The sequence below is a fragment of the Panthera onca genome, chromosome A3 (assembly GCF_046562875.1).
Source record: "Panthera onca isolate mPanOnc1 chromosome A3, mPanOnc1 haplotype 2, whole genome shotgun sequence".
Taxonomy (NCBI): domain Eukaryota; kingdom Metazoa; phylum Chordata; class Mammalia; order Carnivora; family Felidae; genus Panthera; species Panthera onca.
Window position 1 is genome coordinate 17,410,087 of NC_138341.1, and position 13,331 is coordinate 17,423,417.

The 13,331-nt window shown below is 36.0% G+C and overlaps 1 pseudogene; it reads left to right on the forward strand.

The window, feature by feature from the left end:
• Positions 1 to 3,672, forward strand: part of LOC132671726 (E3 ubiquitin-protein ligase Mdm2 pseudogene) — a 101,930-nt pseudogene extending 98,258 nt beyond the window's left edge.
• The last annotated feature ends 9,659 nt before the right edge of the window (positions 3,673 to 13,331 follow it).

Below are 13,331 nucleotides of genomic sequence, written 5' to 3' on the forward strand. Positions count from 1 at the left end.
CGCACACGCACAAGCAAGGCAGAAGCTGAGAGAGAGAGAGGGAGACAGAATCCCAAGCAGGCTCCACACTATCAGCACAGAGCCCAATGCAGGGCTGGAACTCATAAACCATAAGATTGTTTATGTTAGCTCAAGACCTGAGCCAACATCAAGAGTTGGATGTTAAACCAACAGAGCCACCCAGGCGCCCAAAAGTTGCTTCATTTTAATTTAATTCAAAACATTTCCTAATTTCATGTTTGTTTTCTACTTTGACATAGGATTGATTCAGAAGTATGTTTTTAAAGATCCAAATATTTCAGAAATTTTCAATTATTTTCTATTGATTTCCAGTTTCATTCCCTTGTGGGCTGAGGACATATGCTATGCAATTTCAGTCTAGAAGTTTTGTTACACACAAGTGGTCTACCTTGGTAAAGAGTGTGTGTGCACTTGAAAAAAAAAAATGTATTCTGTTGGGTTTTTCCCTGTGTCCCATGAAGGTCAGTTAGGTCAAGTTAATTGATAGTATTGTTGTTCATGTCTTACACTTGCTCACTGAGTTTCACTTTACTTATTTTATCAATTACTAAAACATCTCTCACTATAATTGTGGATTTTAGACTAGTCATTTTTAAAATGCTGTGTGTAGTGGCACTGATTCTTAATGTCTAATAAATTAGCAAATTTTCTTTTATTTATTTAAAACCATATAATTATCCAAAAAGTGTCTGCTGATGCTTAAATTCAATGTAATTTAGGGCTTAGTCAAAACAAGAACCACCAGATACTTTTCATCGAGCAGCATATAACAACTATTTATGCATTCATGTATAATTAAATCAAAGACATATTTTAGTATTTAGGGATCTATCCCTACTCAAGAAATTTTCTAGATATCATTAACCAAAAAGCCACATACTAGATTTCTTCTGACATTATGATCCTAGGGATGGTTTTTAGAAAATTCGCATTTTGAGGCTCAATTATATCAGTTGTAAAAGAGAGAAGGGTAGACCAAATGGGATTTTAAGAAGCTTTACTTTCTATGACATCATTATCATCATCAAAATCAGCATACTTGCTTTATTTACATTTGTTGGATTTAATATGTGTTTTGTGGGCCTACCACTATTCTTCTATGAGATAACTTACTGAATTGAGCCTCACTTTGTCAGTTGTAAAGTAATACAGTAACCACAGCCCTGCCTATATCCTGGGAAGTTGTAATAAATGAGAAGTTGAATAGGCAATTTATTTTGCACTAGTCAAGAGCTGTACACAACCAAATAAACATTATAATGATTATTATAGAGCAAAAACACTCACATGCTAGTGGAGGTTGCTAATTCTGAAACACACACACACACACACACACACACACACACACACACACACACTAACCACTTCTGCCCCAGAAGCTTAATTATACCTGTACTATCACTTGTATAAGTCTTTGAATGATCTTATATTGTTTCTAACTCAACATTTCATGATCTCTCCTTCCCTAGGCAGCTAATTAAATCAGCAGCTGAACTCTTCAATTCATACCAAGGCAATCAAGAATGTCTATTTCTTTTCAACTAGTTCTCTCACATAATTGCACAGTTCCTTTTTTCTAGAATCTTGAAAAAACAAGATAGAATGGACTTAATCGGTTACTTTCAGAGTCACAAACAAGACTGACTTCTAAGACTTTGGCCAACTGGTATCTGAATGGAAGATGGTTTGATTGGCTGAAAATGAGCTAGTCGATGTCCTAATGAGGGTTTTGATTAATTCACACCAATGATTCTGAATTTGTGCCATCTACTTTAAAAAGAAACCTAACTTGTGAAGCATTATTTCGTATTTTTCATCCAGAGAGGATTAGTGGAGAGAAAATTAAGTTCCCTCATCTAAGTAAGTACCTCAGGGAACTATTCACCTATCAATGTATGGGAGAGTTTCAGCCTGTAACTTACCCAATTTCATTAACATTAATGGGAGTTTTGTGTGAAATCCTGTGTGAATCATTGCTTTAGGAGATCTGTAAGAGTTGGTTGATTACTTTTATTTTGTAATGGCTCTATTCTCCAGCTCAAACTTTTAACTCGTTAGGCTTGCAATAGACGCTAACTTTTGGAAGGAATCAAACTTGGACTCTTTAAGGTAATTAAATCAGAGGAGCATCACATGGAATTATTCACCATTGTGAATGTTAGATGCTTGCTGCATATTAGGTTCCCAGATGTTCCATTGGACTGCTGTCTATAGTGTGTGAAGACTTAAATTTGATTTTTTAGCTTTTATCCAATTCTGTTTTATTAATATGCACTTATTTATAAGTATTCTTACTCAAGCCCTCTATTTTTCCCTCATTGCTGGGCCATGAATTCTGCACCCCTTTGGGTTATCCTTTATGCACCCGGCCCTTGCCTTTCCTTGGCTTCTACTTACCAATGATTCTTACATGGTATGAAAAAATAATTTGTGTCCAAACCTGGACGATTTTGAAAATTAAAGGGGAAATTTGAGAGTCTGCATGGCCTGGGTGCACATGCACAAATACCCAGGAGATGCACTAGGGGACCTGAGCAAGCTGGGCTCCTCTTGGGTCCTGTGCAGCCTTAGTGACTGGGATGAAAACAGAGCAAGAAGCCCAGCTGGTGGGCAGCCCTGGGCCCTCTGACTGAGGTCTTGCTGGGTTGTTTTGCTGTCAGGGGCCTCCTTCTTTGGACCTAGGGTGCTCATGTATCCCCAGGCCTGGGATTTAAGAGCATTTTGAGAATTCAGAAGAAGAAAAGAGAACTTCTGACTTGGCAAAAATTTGGATGAATTACCTGGTGAATGACAAAGAAAGCACCCGAAATCTTACAGTATTTCTCTTTCTTTGATGAAAGCCTCACTTTATGTGTTATAAGGGAGATACAGTGTGAAGAAGCAAGAGCAGGGAATCCAGAGATTCCAGCAAATCCGGATCTTGATTCCGGGGTACGTGAACATTTGGGTGGTTGGATCAGGATTCAGTTTTAGATTAAATTGCTGTAGAATTTGAAGCTGAATCTCAATTCAGAAGACTGTAACCTTAGTGAAGAAGAATAACTCTCAGGGGAAGATGATAAGGTATATCAAGGTAAATCAGGCAGGAGAGAGTGAAGTATATTCACTTGAAGAAGATGCTGAAATTTCCTTGGCAGACTACTGGAAGTATACTTTATGAAAGGAATCCTTCCCTTCCACTCCATTGCAACAGATGCTGGACAATTGGTGAGAACTGTCTTCACAAAGAGAAAGTATCTGTACAAGCCTATCTAGAAAAGTCAATACAAGTAGAAGAGGGCTTTGATGTTCCTGACTGTAAACAAATGAACAAACAAAAAACTACAGTGGATGATTCCAAAGTGTCATATGTTGAAGAAAATGATGATCACACAAGCCTCCCAAAATCTAACAAAGTAAGCACTACACTCAGCCATCAACTTCTAATTGCATTACTTACAGCAGCCAAGAAGATGTCAAGGAATTTGAATGCGAAGAAACACAAGACAAAGAATAAAATATGGAATCTAGTTTTCTCCTTAATGCAATTGATTCTCGTGTGATTTGCCAAGGTTGACCTAAAAATAGGTGCATTGTCCACTGCAATATCTTATGGCATATTTTGCATGTGCAAAGAATCTTAAAAAACTATGCAAGATGAAAAAGTCCTAGAGATATGCTGTACAACATAGTGCATACAATTAACACAGTATGAGGTACTTAAAATATGTCGAGGATAGTTCTCATGTCAAGTGTTCTTACACAGACACACACAAATGCACACAAAAGAACAAAAGGAAATTGCTGGAGGTGATGGATATGGTTAGTACCTTGATTGTGGTAATAATATCATGGGTGTATGCTAATGTCCAAACTTACCAAAATGTATACATTAACACGTGTAATTTTTTGTAATTTATATCAATTATACCTCAGTAATCTTAAAAAGAAAGAGACATAAGCCCTACCCAGTATAAAGAAAACCAATTCAAATGACTGTGATATTTCCACTAGTTGACCTGTCCATAAAATAGAATTACATATTTCTAACAGTATAACCCAAAACATTTAGATGAATATGAAATGTATTATTTTTTATATATGTCAAAGCAAGAAAGTATTTAGTCCATGCACATTTCTTGTCTTCAGTGTCATTTACCTACTGGGAATAGATAATGAATATTTGCCTCCTTTCAGGAAAATGTAAATTTGTGTTTATATTGTATATTTGGTTTTTAATGTAATTTGGATTAGACAGCTCATCCTTAACATCTATGCCTTATATTTTAAATCTTATCCACTTTCTCTTAAATGAGAAGTACCTGATTTTACTTTTATATAAGTAGGGCGTTTAAATGTAACTTATTTAGTACTTTTCATGTAAGGAGAAAAAGTTTGTGTGAAAGATTTAATATAAAATTTTTCAATACCCTTTAATCTTGCGATTCTTAGTTTCTCTGCTCTTTCAGAGCCTCTTAAAATACTTTTTCCAGATAAAAAATAAATTGGTAGTTATTTTTGGTGCTATGTAATTAAAGTGTACTTCTTCTTCAGCCACTTTGGTGTATAAGGGATTAGTGGTAAAGATGTTGTCACTTGAGAAGTCTGTGGGAATAGGCATCATATATCATATACCCCACAAGACAAAACCTTTTAAGGCTCCCTAGTAGAATATGAAATTGTCCTGGTGGGGAGAGATATAGCTTGGTCTAGCAGTCTCTTCTCCATGGGTGATTTCAGGATTTGGTGGAATCAGTTGTTTCCTCTAAATTGATACACAAATCTAAGACAATTTGAAGTATCTTCTTGGGCTGGCTTACATAGATCCTCATTTTTCCCAGGTTTCAGAACTTTGTTCATGGTACATTCTAGAAACTAGTGAATTCAGAAAGATATGTTTGGAAATCTTATAGAAAAAACTAGTCATTTTAAAACTAGCTAGAAAGGTCATACCTTTTTTCTAAATTATCCAGAAATTATGCGTCAACCTTCCTTCAAGAAAGACAGAGTCAAAGCGTAGGATTCTAAAATAGCTCTCAAATTATATAGACTAATTTCTTGATTTATGTTTATTTTTTTAACTTTGAAAAATTTATTTTTTGACAGAGGCAGAGACAGAGTGAGTGGGGGAGGGGCAGACAGAGAGGGAGACAGAGGATCCCAAGTAGAGTCCGTGCTGCCAGCACAGAGTCCAACGTGGGACTCAAACTCATGAAACTGTGAGATTATGACCTAAGCCAAAACCAAGAGTCAGATGCTTAACTGACTGGGCCACCCAGGTGCCCCATCGCGATTTATGTTTAAGTGCAAATCTTATTTGAAGCAAAATATTGTGAATAACTACTTTGATTTAGGATCCCAGTGTTTTTATCCTATGACAGCTGTACATCTCCTATGACCGCTGAGGACAATAACATCAACTGAACTGTAAGTTTAGAAGAGAATGAAGGAGTCATTTTGCATAACTTTGTGTGCCAGTCATTAATTGTATATTGTTGTTATAAACTTCAGAATGAAAACTTACATACACACGTGCTTACCCATGTATGCCTATGTAAGCAAGAAACAAATGACTGGAGGGATTAGTACTTTAGCCACAGAGTGGTCCTCAAATTCAGTAAAACTTCATTAGTTTGGAATTTAAGACACATCAACCAGAACTAAGTAGAATTTATCCTTTTTGAGGAGAGTTGGTGGGATAAATGAGATTATCAACACTGTATGTTCAGGGTATAGATCTGCAGTGATTATGCTATTTATAAAACATTCAAATCTCTGCACAACTGGAGTCTCATTTGGCCTGCCTATGGATTACTAATGAATTTAGCCTTCATTTTTCACATTTTTTAGGTTTAGTGTGCTTATTTATTGATTTACAAATAAATAATTCATTAAATGTTTGCTTAAGAAAAACAAAATGAAAGAGGGACCTTTAGTGGTTATGTAAGGATGACAAGGAGAAAATGAGTGACCTTACCTTTACCTCTAACCTTCCGAAATATATACTCATTCACACGGATACAAGCCTGCTCCTTAAAATCTAGAAAAGTTCTGCTTATAAAACCCTAGGTTTTTTTCTGTTATTTTTGTTTTTTTCACACTAAAACTTTCCACCCTCCTAGGCCTCCAGTTAGTTTCATTCCAACTTACCTTTCCTCTGACCAAGGTCTCCATACTTCTATCCTTTCTATTTTTCCATTACCTACCAACGGATGTCATCTTCCACCCTCACCCACTTCTGCTTTCAGATTTCAACAGCACTTCCCTAACCAAGCACCAGACTAGGGACACTGTTCAGAGAAAAAAGAACTTCACAAAAAACTGTTCCTTTAGGCGTGTTATCTCTGGCATCTGATGGGCACAGGGATAGTCCGACACACTGTTGTCTCAGTAAACTGTCTCTTGCCATCACTCCACTAGCTATTTAAAATCTTCATCTTCCTGAGGGCTTCTACTCACTTGCCTTGTAACCTACTGGGAGCTGATAATTCTCTTGCTTATTTCAGAACAAACAAAGGCCATTAAAATTGGAAATCTGTTAATGTCAAACTCATAAAGCTAAATAGACCCGAACCCTTATTTTTTATCTTTTACATATACCACAATGTAAGAGAGACCTTCCTCCTTTGAAAGATTCATTCACCGGAGTTATTGAATCTATAGTCTGCTACCTCCCGAGAGACTCTGCTACATTGATTTTTCCCTCTTTCTGCAGTGGCCTCAAAAAAAGAAAAACACACACACACACACGTAATTGGCTAACATTGGTTGAGAGGATATGGACCCACACTGACAGATGAAGAGAGGAACACCTAGACAAATGTCCAAAACCATGCTGCTTGAGAATGGAAAGCCTAGAATAAGATAGAAATGTGAGACCCCACAGATAGAGAAATTATTTGCTACTGTATATTGACTGTATCACGTAATCATTTAAATATCTTCAGGTCTCTCTCACCTTAAATCAAGTTCCATGAAATAATCCTGGAATGATTGTCTATTCATATGGTCTCTAATTTGTACACCTCCTGTTTGTTCATCAACTCACAACAATCTGGCTTTGCCCTACTTTGTTCCCCTGACACCTCATTTCCCTGTGATTATCTGTGAGATTAAAAAAAAAAGTTTGTTTATTTAGAGAGACAGAGACAGAAAGCAGGGGAGAGGCAGAGAAGGAAAGGAAGAGAATCACAAGCAGGCTCTATGCTGTCAGAGGAGAGCCCAACGCGGGGCTCAATTCCATGAATCATGAGATCATGACCTGAGCCGAAATCAAAAGCCAGACATTTAACCGACTGAGCCACCCAGGCACCCCAGTCTGTGAGCTTTTTGTTGCAAAGACCACTTCTCCTTTCTGAGTCTTGATATTTGACATTTCTAATCACTCAGTGTTTTTTAAAAATGTTCTTTCCCTGAGTTCTATGACACCACATGAGATGGCTTTCTTTTGACCTCTGAGGCTGCTCTTTTTTTCTTTTTTTTTCTTTTTTTGCTTTCCTTCATGTACTTCTATGTCCTTAAATGGTTCTCTCTTATTGAGTGTCAAGAGGCTTCAGGTCTGTGTTACCTCTTCTATGATGATTACTTGGATGAGGACCTGTTTGCTGATGCCTCCCCGAAAGTTGCAAGGAAGTTCGGTTTGAACTCTTATTCACCACCATCAACTCTAGCTCTCACACACCTATAGTTTTAAAGTTTTTTTTTCTTTTCACAACTCAGACATGCAGTGCAAACTTTAGAGCAGTTCTAGTGATTGGCAATGTAGCTAAAGAAATATTTTGATTGCCTTGGTCCTTTGGTTCTTCATTATGCAGCTGGGCTTTCTTGCACCCACTTCTGATGCAGCCTGACAAACAGATACTTACTGCCATTTGATTTATTTCATCATCTCCCTCTTATTGGTGCTAAGGTTAGCATAATTGTCATCGGCAGCCTTTTTCTGCCTTTACAAACGTCCGGGCAATAGCTTGGGTTCTCAATTTGAGTTACCAATTTGTGGGTTGTAGAGAAGAAAATGATAGTTCCCAATTTTATGGAAACAATAAGGTGGGACTTATAAATTAACAATCATAGGAGTTTTCTGATGGAAGTCTAAAGCCTGTGGCTCCTCTCACTTACAGAGCTGGAAACTCTGATCTGTCATTGGTGTTCTTGGCTCATACACAGTCTATATCTGCAAACATCAGTGACTGTGCAACAAGGGTACTTTCACTGGTAAATCAGCAGTGAGATACATCAGCGTATTTAGGGACCAGCCCTGGTCTAGCACCCAGCATATCCCTCTCTACTTAGTGGCATACAGAGAACAGGTAGATACAGTTGCAAGCAAGTGCCAGGATATATACTATTAGCAAAATTTGCTGCCAAGTTCTTGGACTGGTCTTGCCTAAAGGTAATTTAATTTCCTTTGAAGACAGGGTCTAGATTAGGGTGTACTAATGTTTAATTAGATTTCTTTGTCCATTGTTTGCCTACCCATTATCCTTTTTTTCTTCCCATTGTACTATTTTAGTCACCACAGAACAGCAACAGGTGATCAGAGAAGAAAGAGAATGCTAGTTCAATTGGAAGATTAAGACCTGAAGTCAGTGCCCCAGCGAATCTCACACAGACCTCTGAGCCTATCTATGTCACTCCATAGATCACTGCTTACTTTTCAGTATCCTCTTTTAGAGAGTGAGATCTCCAAAATAAAAGGAACATTCCTTTATTAGTCTAAATGAACTAGTACCTAACCCAGAGCAGTCCAACAATGCTTATAAGATTTTTACTAAATTATCTTTTGCAAGCACCAAGGAAGCCTCAGTGGAGTATTTGTCTTCTCAAAAATAATAGCAACAATTTTTACCATACCCCATTAAAGGCTATAGTTTCATTGTTACCTCTGGATGAATCTCTTATATGAATCTTTCCATGCAATGGTCATAGCCTGCTAAAATTTTAGACTTTCATTGTGCCATTTGTTATAGAAATGTTTGTCAAAGAAACAGGAAAGGTAAAATACAGGTCAAGTCTATCATAGTACCTTTGTATCCCACACACCCAGGGGATACATTTCTGAACTAGTCTGATACTACAATGTAACACTTACCCTGACATAACACGTTCAACCCCACAGTTAAAGAGTCAGCTATAAGGTATGTAATAATACCTGGTAGAAAATTTTTTTTTCTACCTTTACCTTTTTCTACCTTTTTACCTTTACTTCTTTCTATCCACTCCAGGTATCTGTATCTATATCAACTATATCTATCTATATCTATATCTGTATCTATCTATCTCAATATAGATCTACATATTCTATACACACATATATGTATATAAAAATATAAACTTATCTACACACATGTGTATATACATATAAATGTATGTGTTTTATATATTATAGATATGTGCATAAGTATTATATATACACATACATATTTATTATACAGATTTACATACTGGAAAATAAAATTCACCTTGTGAATGAATTTCAATTTGGCAATATGCATTAATATTTCCTCTAAATATTCACAATTTTAATCCAAACAGTCTATATCCAGTAATTTATTCTAAAGTTATTGAGAAATGCAAGCAAAATTTTAAGTATAAGAATGTGTTTAGCAGTATTATTTGCAATAGAAAAAATTGACAGATAATAACCATCTACTGTTTAACTAAATATAATATACCCATTTTGTCAAATATTATTCAGTCCTTCCCGGAAATCAGATTTCAAAAGAATATTAAATAATGCAATCAAATATCCATAAAGTAATTTTAAGTAGAAAAAATGCAGCATATAGAATTCTTATACACATAATGATAATGGTGATGCCTTAGGCTATATGTATATACACGTATATATATAGTGTGTGTGTATATATATATGTATGTATGTATGTGTGTGTGTATATATATATATACACACACACACACACATAATGGCCCTACTTTTGTCTAATATTGTCCATTTTGTCCTATCTTTTTCACTTTTTCTGTACTAAAAGGTGTTTTGTTTTTAATGTCATAAAAATTAAGTGGGTTGTTAAGGAAGATCTAATAGTTAAAAACAGACAAAACTAATAGAATGGGATATAATAGGGCTAATTGCAAATGTCTGTGTTTAGGTACAAATATTTGAGAAGACAAAACACATTTAATAAATATTCCTGATCTTAATGAGTCAAGATCCATTTTAGGCAACTGTTTGCAGGGTCTCCTGACAAGACAAATGCAGTCTGTGAATTGTAATATATTTCTATAAGAAAAACTGAAAGTGAGAATTACTCCATTCTTTGACTCCATACTGGGAATACTGTGCTTGGCTCCAAGGACCACACACTGAAAGAGGTTTAAGGACCTGTAACCTAGTGTGACCAGAATTACAAATGGCTGCCTTGGGGGATTACAAAGTCCTCCAGAGCAGTAGTGCTGGCAGGGGCATCTGTTTGGGTTAAATATAAAGGCATATTTCTTAAGATCAGGACTATAAAAAAATGGAACCAGTTTTCCTGTGACATCATTATCTTACTCTCAAAAAGAAATTGGGAAAGCTTCTGAGTCGTCCCTTTGACATGAGCCCTGTTCCACAAAGAAAGTAGATTACTTCCACCCACTCTCCCCCCAAACCTGCAGAATCCCGAGAGGTATACAGCATCTGGGCAAAACGGTCTGGGTGTTTTCAGGATGAAGACATTTCCTTCATTATGAGGATTCCTGCCCCATTAATAAAACATAGAAAAATATCAAAGAAAAAGGGGGATGAGTATGAATCACAGAACAGAATTACTTTTGTAATGTAGCATGTTTTAAGAATATTCAAGCAGATGTACATAGAAACAGTTTGCCAAATTATTTTACAATAATATTATAAAATATTTTTTCTCAATGAAAACGCTTATGGCTATCAACCTAAGAAAATCCTGTTGGAATGTATGTGTTCAAACCTGTCTTCAGAAACTACTTAATATGTCGATAATTACTTATGAGTCTATTTAATGTCTGGTTTTGAATTGCTTTTTCTGTGATTCACAAAAAAAGTACAAGTATGCCAGATGGCAGTGCATAAAATGAGAATAATTTAATCTTTTGCTTAACAAAGTACTGTAACTTGGCTTACTGTGAGAAGGAAAATTTATTTTTAGGATGTCAACCTTCACATCTAAATGTATGTCTGTATGTACGTACATGCGTGTATGTATGTATGTATGTATATATATATATACACACACACACACATATCTATTTGTGTGTGTGTGTATGTGTGTGTGCATGCATTATAAAACTATATAGGGATTTTTCATATCTGTATATTACTTAGCTACTCAGGCATTTTGTGTATTCATCAACGAAATTTAATGGGCACATGCTTTGCAGTGAATTTTCTTTGTGATATGTTTATTCCTTATAGGCGAGGGATGAGACGATGGATCTGACAGAAAAGAATAAAAAGTATCTGCATTAAGACCCTATTTAACAAATGCAATATGGCTACTCACCAAAGTCGATATAATAAATGCAGGAGGAAAAACACATTCAAACCTTTCAATTGTAGCCGTGTGGGCTGCACAATTATAAAACATATTTACTAATAAAGTGCAACCTAAGATTATACAGTATGGAGGTGCTAAGTAATTATGAGTGAATTCAATGAAATATATAATTTTGCTTATTCTTGATCAGTAGTTGATTTAAGGTAATGCATACATTTTTAATGAAATAACTGAAAAACTATTGAAAACATTGGGCAAAAACGAGGGTCCTAATTAATAATCTGTTCTTTTATTTCCTGTTGCAGATTTTAGCCAATGTTCTCTATTCAGCTGTAATAAAACCCTATTCATTTAACTTCCAACTGAAAGCAGGAAAATGTCTTCAGAGTGTCCCATACTTCCAATGCATTGCCAAATTCTAGCTTCTAAATTTTCATTTCATAAAAATAAAAATAATCTCAGGAAGTTATCTTTAGTGCCTCTCCACAAAACCTGAATCTTATCTCCGCAAAATCCCTGATCTCATCTAAAATTGTGAAAACTAAAGCTATCTTCCTTGCATTTGAAACAAATTAACTTGTCCCCTTTTATTCTCATCTCCTAGTTGCCTTAACTTTTTGCTGCCAATTGGTGAACATCTGCCATTCCAACCCATGCTCAATCATTTTACTCTCCTCTGGATCTCTCTTCTAGTCACATTCAAGCATTTTTAATTACTAAAAAGCCTTGAATGCTTGCATGCTCTAAGTAAACCTCAAAGGCATCTGTTTTTTGTTTTTTGTTGTTAAGAGTTCCTCTATCTTCCAAATGACAGCCTTTGCTATTTTGCCTGAAGTTAGGCTGCCCTTCCAGAAGTTCAATGTGTTAGGGCTCCTCCATTAAACCTGTCATAACTCAAGTCTACCTTCCTGTTTAATCTAGCACACAGAGCTAATCATCCTTGGATTCTCCATCAACATCGAGTACCTAATCAACAAGTAAATTTCCCAATATTTAAGTCAGGGTTGGGTCAAGAACGAAAGTAATGTATGTGTTTTGATTTACTAAATTGATGGCTGAATAACCATGGGGTACTAAATCAGGCTTCATCCATCCAAGTGAACCAAAATTAGTAACGAGGACGTTCTACACCCTTACAATGATGGTAGCATGCTATGCATCACTCAGAGGTCATGTCTCTAGTACAAAATGCTAGGGAAAAACGAGAATCTGCCACTTAACTGCTCTTGAATCCCTAGGATTCTGGAATCCCAGTAGAAAGAATAAGTGTATTGATACCTACTTGGCATTTGAAGTCACAATGCCAATCTGTCACCATCCTGTAAGCAATATATAAATTGTGCTGGCAGTTGGGTAAGAATTCCTGTCTTCTGTGCTGTATTCATTTATTTGAAAGGAAAGTAACAACCTTGCTCCATACCTTTTACAGGTATGGTGACTGCTGTGTCTGCAATTGATTAAGCTCCATTTGTTTACATAATATTAAAGAGTATTTCAGGCACCAGTCTTTCAAGTTGCCAACAAAAAAACACATTGTTTTCAGTTTTTTAAAACATAATTAATCTGTAGACTTCTGTGCCAGGTTAACTCATTTGATTTTTTTTCCTGCTCCCCTCCCCCCCTTTGTCACTTGACAGCTTGAAACTGGGCTTGGAAAAGCTCATTTGCATTCTTGCAGCAAGGCTGGAGAATAAACCAAGCAAATGCGTCTATTTGTGTACTTCAATATATGACTGTGCTTGCTTCAATCAAGACTTATTTTCAGTATCATGGCCAACAAAAGCATTAAACGAGTTTTCTCCGACATGAGTGATAAGCTGTAGAATGTATTTCTTTAAAGGATTTTTTTTTCTG